The sequence below is a fragment of the Loxodonta africana genome, chromosome 4 (assembly GCF_030014295.1).
Source record: "Loxodonta africana isolate mLoxAfr1 chromosome 4, mLoxAfr1.hap2, whole genome shotgun sequence".
Classification (NCBI taxonomy): domain Eukaryota; kingdom Metazoa; phylum Chordata; class Mammalia; order Proboscidea; family Elephantidae; genus Loxodonta; species Loxodonta africana.
The window spans coordinates 63,355,719-63,364,120 of NC_087345.1; positions in this window are offsets into that span (position 1 = coordinate 63,355,719).

Consider the following 8,402-nt stretch of genomic DNA (forward strand, 5'->3'; position numbering starts at 1 on the left):
TTTCTCAGAGCTTGGAAATACTGGTGTCTACACAAAAATCATTGTTCGTTTATAGGATAACCACCAAACTTCTCTTGGATAATGTAGTGGCAAGCTCTGACATGTGATTTTTTCCATAAGAAAAATGTTTTCTCAACTCAGTTTCATCATTTTTGCAACAATGTCCCGTGAGAATTGATTCTAGGTGATTCAAAACACTGCTTAATCCTGTTTCAGAAAAGCTCCTGTATCTGATTTAGTCTCCGATTTAGTCTTGTAGGCAGCTCACTGCTAACATCAGATTACATTTGCATTGAGTTACCCTACTCAGTTTGTTTTTTAATTATGCTGCCGCTCTGAGGGAATGAGGAAAAAATCCATAGGGTATGTTAAAATCTCTCTTTTATTTTGAGATATACACGTAATGTATTATATATTCCCTATATAATATTTTCTGTATATTAGAGATGATGTCATAATCTTTTAAATAGCCACACAAAAAACAATGGTTTCTCCCCTTCGGAACACCTAAACGTGTTAGAATTTATTGCAGAGTATTTTTCTGTGGTATGATGGAGAAATCAATTTTGAAATTGCATTTATGAAGTCATTTAAGAGCAAATAAAAATCGTGTATAATCTGGTCACTTTGAATGTGGAAATGTTCGGATCTGAACTCCTCCTGGCATATTAACAGTTGAATGTTGTACCGTCTGTTTTTTAAAAAGTAATTTCCCCTGAATGTGCAGGAAGGCGTCAGATTTGACCTATAACCTGAATGTCTTAAGCTCTCAGTTACCCATGCTGGAAACACACCAATAAAACAAAAATTAAGTATTTTAGGCTTGCTAAAATCATATTATAGATCCCAGGCAGTCACACATACTATAGGTAAGACTGCAAAAACCTTAGAATTTATCACCCTAGTCATCTTTTTACTTGACCAAGTCTCATGCTGTGTTTCTAGAATTAATGTGTTTCCTCTTTCAGGAAATGCATTTTAATTGTCAATTTTTGCAGTCTTTGTATCCCACGGATTTGGTACAAGAGCATATTTAAAAATGACAGAATGGCAATGTCTAATCTGTAGTCCTCCATTTAGCCTTTGCTTGGCTATCATTGAACAGGTTGTTGTTCTTAGAGTAACCTAAAAAAAACTAGAGAAAAGATTTTCTTACCTGGGGGCAAGAAGAGTGCTGAGCATTTTTTCCCTCATGCTTCGACTTAAGCTTTAATGGTAGAAGTGTGTCTTCCCTTCAGTTTAAGGTTAATAAACTGCTATGTAATGCCATCTAGAAAACTTGTTGAGCACATGGGCAGTTGTTGGGAGTATGGGGACTGCACGGTATACTAATAAATGGTACCTCCTGTCATGGACTGAATTGTGTCCCCCAAAAATGTGTGTATCAATTTGGCTAGGCCATGATTCCCGGTATCGTGATTGTCCACCATTTTGTCATCTGAGATGACTTTCCTATGTGGTGTAAATTCTGCCTCTATGATGTTAATGAGGGGGGATGGGCAGGAGTTGTGTTGATGAGGCAGGGTTCAATCTGCAGGATTGGATTGTGTCTTGAGCCAGTTTCTTTTGGGATATAAAAGAGAGAAGTGAGCAGAGAGACAGGAGAATCTCATACCACCAAGAAAGCAGTGCTGGGAGCAGAGCACATCCTTTGGACCCGGGGTTCCTTTGAGGAGAAACTTCTAGTCCAGGGGAAGTTTAATGAGAAAGGCCTTCCTCCAGAGCCAATAGAGAGAGAGAGCTTTCCCTTGGAGCTGAGGACCTGAATTTGAGCTTTTAGCCTACTTTACTGTGAGGAAATACATTTCTCTTTGTTGAAACCATCCACTTGTGGTATTTCTGTTATAGCAGCTCTAGATAAATAAGACACGTCCATTCAACATACAGCTTGACTCCAGTGATGAAGTTTTATTATATCTATGTTAAATGTATTGGTTTCTTTTAAACAAAGATACAAGCAGCAACACATATCTGTTCTGTTACAGATTTCAGATTAAACAGATCCTAATTAATTGGATTACATTATATGCCAACAGACTTTTACTTTAATGTCAGAAGGCATTTATGGCCTCTATTTACTTCCTCTTAAAGTCAGACTGCACCAAATATTTTCTTGACATTTCTGAAAACTTCAGTTACAAAGGATTTATTCCTTTACTCTTCCAGTGTGGGAAGTGATGAATATTGACTTATTTTTAGAAGTACTAACATTCAACTGGTAAACTCAGTAAGTGATGGCTATTAGTGTTCTCTTTTGTCTTCTAGACAGAAAATCAAAGCTATTTAAGGTAAAGGATGTGTTTAAAATCAATGCCCACAAGTTAGGAGTAATGTTTACAAACACTTTCTGTGATCATCGTGTCATATTTCAGTATAAATGTCTTCATCTGCAGCTATAAATATACACAGATAGATATAATTTGATGAGAAAAAAAGAAAAACCGTTACCATCTAGTTAATTCGAACTCATAATGACCCTATAAGACAGAATATAACTGCACCACAGGGTCCTCATAGCTGCTGGTGGATTCCAACTGCCCACCGTTTGGTTAGCAGCTGAATTCTTCACCACTGCACCATGAGAGGTATATATGTTTCTAAATGGTCTGAATAGAGATGTGTTGTCACTCTGCTAACCTGTAGTGTTATAAATACACAAACGATACTCTGTACCACTCTTTTATTTTCAGCGCTTGCCAAGATAGCCAAATTAAACTGCTGATGTGATAATTATCTAAATATATAGTTCTAAAACTATGATTACAGGATCATTTATTTCCATGAGATTTACCTGTGGTTGTCCTCTGTGTAACGTTCAGAGTTCCAAAGCAGTTCTCTCTTAAATGTTCAGAGCAGGAGCTATACCTTCTGGGATGTACAAATAGTCACATCCTAGCAACATTATAAAATACAATCTGCATTATAACTTGAACAGAATGAGCCCTCAGATCTGATTGCCTAAGGCCCAAGATGCTAATGCTCCTGAACTACCTTGTATGTTATTAGCTAGCCGAAATTGCATTACCCAAGAGGATCAGTTGTGGTCTGGGTCTCAGCCTCACTTCAGAAGCCTTTGCATGCTCCTCCCTGCCTGAGAGGGGAGCTTATGCTCTGCAGAAGGACAGTCAGCACCGGCTGCAGATCTCCTCCTGTCTATTTCCACAACTTCAAAAATGATCTGGCTTGAGGACCTTTATCTTCTAGTGTGCCTTTGTGAACTTAATTACCTTTTCCCTGAAGTACAACATGCTTCATTTCTTTCTTAGGAGTGCAAATTCAGGAGACATAGAAACAGGTCTAAATGAATATATATGTATATTTTAATGCCATGAAAAGGGATTTTGAATTTTTCAATTCCCAGGCAATTGGTTCTAAAATGGAAAAAATTCTAAATGATCCACAGGCTCTCATTTGTTAGTCTAGAGCTCTTGCTCCAGGAATTTTTTGCAAAAATAATGCATAGTAACATCATGGTGATTTACTTGCTTTTCTAACATTATTAGGTCCACAAACTATAGAACTGAGAGCATATCAGCAGCAAAAGAGGGTCAGTCCACTGGCATCTATAAGAGAGGTCTCACCAATAAACAATAAAGTATCTCAGAGTATGGGAAAAGAGCCGAATCCCATTTTTAAAAGTCAAATTCTGCGGGAAGTAAATATCACCAACTTCATTATTTATTTATAACCACTTAAGAGTAATGTATAATTTCTTCCATATCCTCAAAATAGGTTTCTGCCAGCTATGTAATCTCCTGGGGATAAGTTTGTTATAAAATGACTACCTGGTTTTGTAAAATCCAGATAAGTGTAAACTAAGCTGAATACCTTTCATTTACCCATAACCATACAAACAATTTTGTAGTTAATGACAATAAACAAACTAACAAGTCAATAGTGCTTTGACTAGAAGATAATTTCCATACCCTTTGGAGCCCAGTCCTGTACCATCAAGATCTAGAAAAATACAGCCACTGGGTACTATGACTTTTTCTCTGAAAACCGTTATCTACTTTCTTGTTATTTGTTTAGCAACTCAAGAAGGAGAAGGAAAAAAATGGAAGAAAAAAAAAAATCCTAGGGAAGTCTGAAATTGTTACCAAAACCGTTCTTAAACTTTGCCTTTTAAATACATAAGACATTGTGTGAAATGGGTTTTTGAAGTAGTACTTGGAAATGACTTTTCCACCTTTCTCATTATACATTAGTATAAACATTATGGAAAGTAATTTAGCAAATAGCAATCAAATTCACAAAACTGAATAACTGTAGTAAGCCTTTTGAGACACCTTGTGTTATAACTGCTACTAGATACATCTCTTCTACTAGACTTCAAGCTTTTTCAGGACAAGGAACATATATATTCAGTAACTACAAAGCAAACAATCTGGGAGATACTCAGTCTGAAATAAATGTACATCAAATGAATGAATGAATATTCCTTCAGTAGTGTTTATCACCAGTTTCTCTGGCCCTTCTCCTTTCTCTGTCTTCTCCCCCCTGCCCAGCACTCTTTGGGAATGCATGCCTACTAAGGGTCTTCTTTAGCATTGTCTTCTATAAACTTCCCTCGTGAGCCACCTTTTGGGGGTGGTCCCATAGCTAAGACTCTGCTCTCCTCTAGCTCTAGGCCAGAGACTTGGCACCAGAGTATTCATCGAAAGTCTTTTCATCCATATTTAGAATGGATAAACTAACAAAAATGACATCATTTTCCCTGACTGAGCCTGTAGGTATATAAGATCTAAATCAGTATCTGATCCTATCAGTTTCAACTTTAGAAACCAAAAGGATGTGTTGTTCTCCTGGATGGAGGATTTGACTCGGTGTGGGGACAATTTAGGCAATGCAAATGAGTCATACTCACACAGAAGTTAGATTCTGAAGGCAGAATATAAGGTGTTGCCCAATTAGGATCCAGTCAAGCCCAAGAAACATACTCCACATCAGAAAGTGTGAGAAAGTTTATTTAGTTGGGGACTGCTAACAGGGACCCGACAGCAATGCAGTGTCTGTGAAATCCCAAAAGGCAATTTTTACATTACAGCTTATATATGATTTTTAAAAGGGTTAGAAGTGTCTTTGTAGCCCGCAGATGGCATGGCCAAAGGAGTTACTCATTACAAGATAGTAACAAGGGACTCTACCAGACTAAAGAGATACATGCCAGACATCTCTTTATCAGGCTAAAGATATTCATGTCAACAGCCTGGGCTCTAACCTCCACATGGGGGGGTCCTAAGTCACAGGTAGCTGGACAGAACAAAACAAAGTCATTAACATCAGATCAAAACAAAGAACAAAGTCATTAGCATTAGATCAAAACAAAGTCATTAACAACGGTATGCGAAGGAGGAAGTAGGCAGAGGAAGGAGGAAAACTTACAGATTCATCATGGCTGTTAGCTGTCAAGCTCTCAGTCATCCATTTTAAAAAGAAAACATGCTGAAGAGTATTAGGGTCACATATTTCCCCCTCCTCAAGATTGGTGGCCATATACACCTATCCCAAGTTTCAACCTATTCCCTTAGATCAGAAAGTTTCAGGCAAAAACATTGGGCCTTCTGCTTGCAAAGGGTTTGGGCCATCCATTGGACAGTTTGCCACCAGTATTCAGATACCAGCAGTCACCCATGGCGGACAGGTTTCAGCTGAGCTTCCAGACTAAGACAGACTACGAAGAAGGACCTGGCAGTTTACTTCTGAAAAGAGTTAGCCAGTGAAAACCTAATGAATAGCAGCAGAACATTGTCTGATAATAGTGCTGGAAAATGAACCCCCCAGGTTGGAAGGCACTCAACGACTGGGGAAGAGCTACCTCCTCATAGAGTCAAACGTGGACACGGAGTGAAGCTTTCGGAACCTTCATTTCCTGATGTGGCACGACTCAAAATGAGAAAAAACAGCTGCAAACATCCACTAATAATGGGCATGTGCAATGTATGAAGTATGAATCTAGGAAAATCGGAAATCATCAAAAACGAAATGGAATGCATAAACATCAAAATCCTAGGCATTAGTGAGCTGAAATGGACTGGAATTGGCCATTTTAAATCTGCCAATCTTATGGTCTGCTATGCTGGAAGTGACAACTTGAGGAGCAGCATTGCATTCATCATGAAAAAGAACATTTCAAGATCTATCCTGAAGTACAACACTGTCAGTAATAGGATAATACCCATACACCTACAAGGAAGACTAGTTAATACAACTATTATTCAAATTTATGTACCAACCACTAAGGCCAAAGATAAAGATTTTTTACCAGCTTCTGCAGTCTGAAATTGATCGAATGTGCAATCAGGATGCATGGATAATTCCTGGCAATTGGAATGCAAAAGTTGGAAACAAGAAGGATCGGTAGTTGGAAAATATGGCCTTGGTGATAGAAACAATGCCAGAGAGCACATGACAGAATTTTGCAACACCAAAGAGTTCATTGCAAATACCTTTTTTCACCAGCATAAATAGCAACTGGACACATGGACCTCGCCAGACGGAATACACAAGAATCAAGTCGACTACATCTGTGAAGAGATGATGGAAAAGCTCAATTATCATCAGTCAGAACAAGGCCAGGGGCTGACTGGGGAACAGACCATCAATTGCTCCTATGCAAGTTCAAGTTGAACCTGAAGAAAATTAGAACAGGTCCACGAGAGCCAAAATACGACCTTGAGTATATCCCTCCTGAATTTAGAGACCATCTCCAGAATAGGTTTGACACATTGAACACTAATGACCAAAGGATTGTATCCTTTCATCATACTTATTCAACCTGTATGCTGAGCAAATAATCCGAGAAGCTGGACTATATGAAGAAGAACGGGGCATCAGGATTGGAGGAAAACTCATTAACAACCTTTCACCATACCTATTCAATCTGTATGCTGAGCAAATAATCCAAGACGATGGACTATATGAAGAAAAACGGGGCATCAGGATTGGAGGAAAACTCATTAACAGCCTGCGTTATACAGATGACACAACCTTCCTTGCTGAAAGTGAAGAGGACTTGAAGCACTTACTGATGAAGATCAAAGACCACAGCCTTCAGTATGGATTACACCTCAACATAAAGAAGACAAAAATCCTCACAATGGGACCAATAAGCAACATTATGACAAATGGAGAAAAGATTGAAGTTGCCAAGGATTTCATTTTACTTGGATGCACGGTCAACACCCATAGAAGCAGGAGCCAGGAAGTCAAAAGACGTATTGCATTGGACAAATCTGCTGCAAAGAACCTCTTTAAAGTGTTCAAAAGCAAAGATGTCACCTTGAAGACTAAGGTGCACCTGTCCCAAGCCATGGTATTTTCAATCACATCATATGCATGGGAAAGCTGGACGATGAATAAGGAAGACCGAAGAACTGACACCTTTGAATTGTGGTGTTAGCGATGAATATTGAATATACCATAGACTGCCAAAGAACAAACAAGTCTGTCCTGGAAGAAGTACAACCAGAATCCTCCTTAGAAGCAAGGATGGAAGACTATGTCTTACATAGTTTGGACATGTTGTCAGGAAGGATCAGTCCCTGTAGAAGGACATCATGCTTGGTAAAGTACAGGGTTAGCAGAAAATAGGAAGACCCTCAATGAGATGCATTGACACAGTGGCTGCAACAGTGGGCTCAAGCATAACAATGGTTGTGAGCATGGCGCAGGGCCAGGCAGTTTTTCATTCTGTGGTACCTAGGCTCACTGTTGAGTCGGAACCAACTCGACAGCACCTAACAACAACATAGCAACGAATCAAGCTCTACTAATAAGGTTTTTAGCCAGGTAAAATCTGGCAGCCATGAGGTCAGCCAAGAAAAATCAAATCCTTTGTGAATCTTGTAACAGGCGCCCAACTGTAAATATCAAAACATTGCAACCTTTTCTGTGTGTGTGTTTAAAAATGGTGAAATTTTTTAATGCCTCTAGGGGAGTACAAACCCCGCCCAAAGAGATAGGACTTGAGGGCCGAGTTGTCATGCAACTCCCGTCCAGACAGAAATCAGTAATGTTTAACACTTTTCTAGCAATATAGATCTAAAATTTTTTTTATCTTTTAACAAGGGGTCAGGGAGAGCATTTATCTCAGAGACAAAGATTCCCCAGGCAGAAGTCTCCCTGGGCCCTAATGGTAATTCTACCTAAGCTAGCGTTAAATTTTTTTTACTTTTTAACCCTAGAAAGTCTTAACTTTAGGCTGTCAATGGGTTGAGTCTTTTACTTTCTTGTTACTATAGGCTGGGCAGGGCTTGACACAGAAATGATGGATCCACGGTTTGACTCCTGCAAGCTTCACGGCTGTGTGAGTGCTGAGGAGTACGGTGAAGGGTTCAGTCCACTTTAGCTGTAACGGGAGGTTCTTTCACTTTCAAAGGAGCACCTGGTCACTGGGCTGG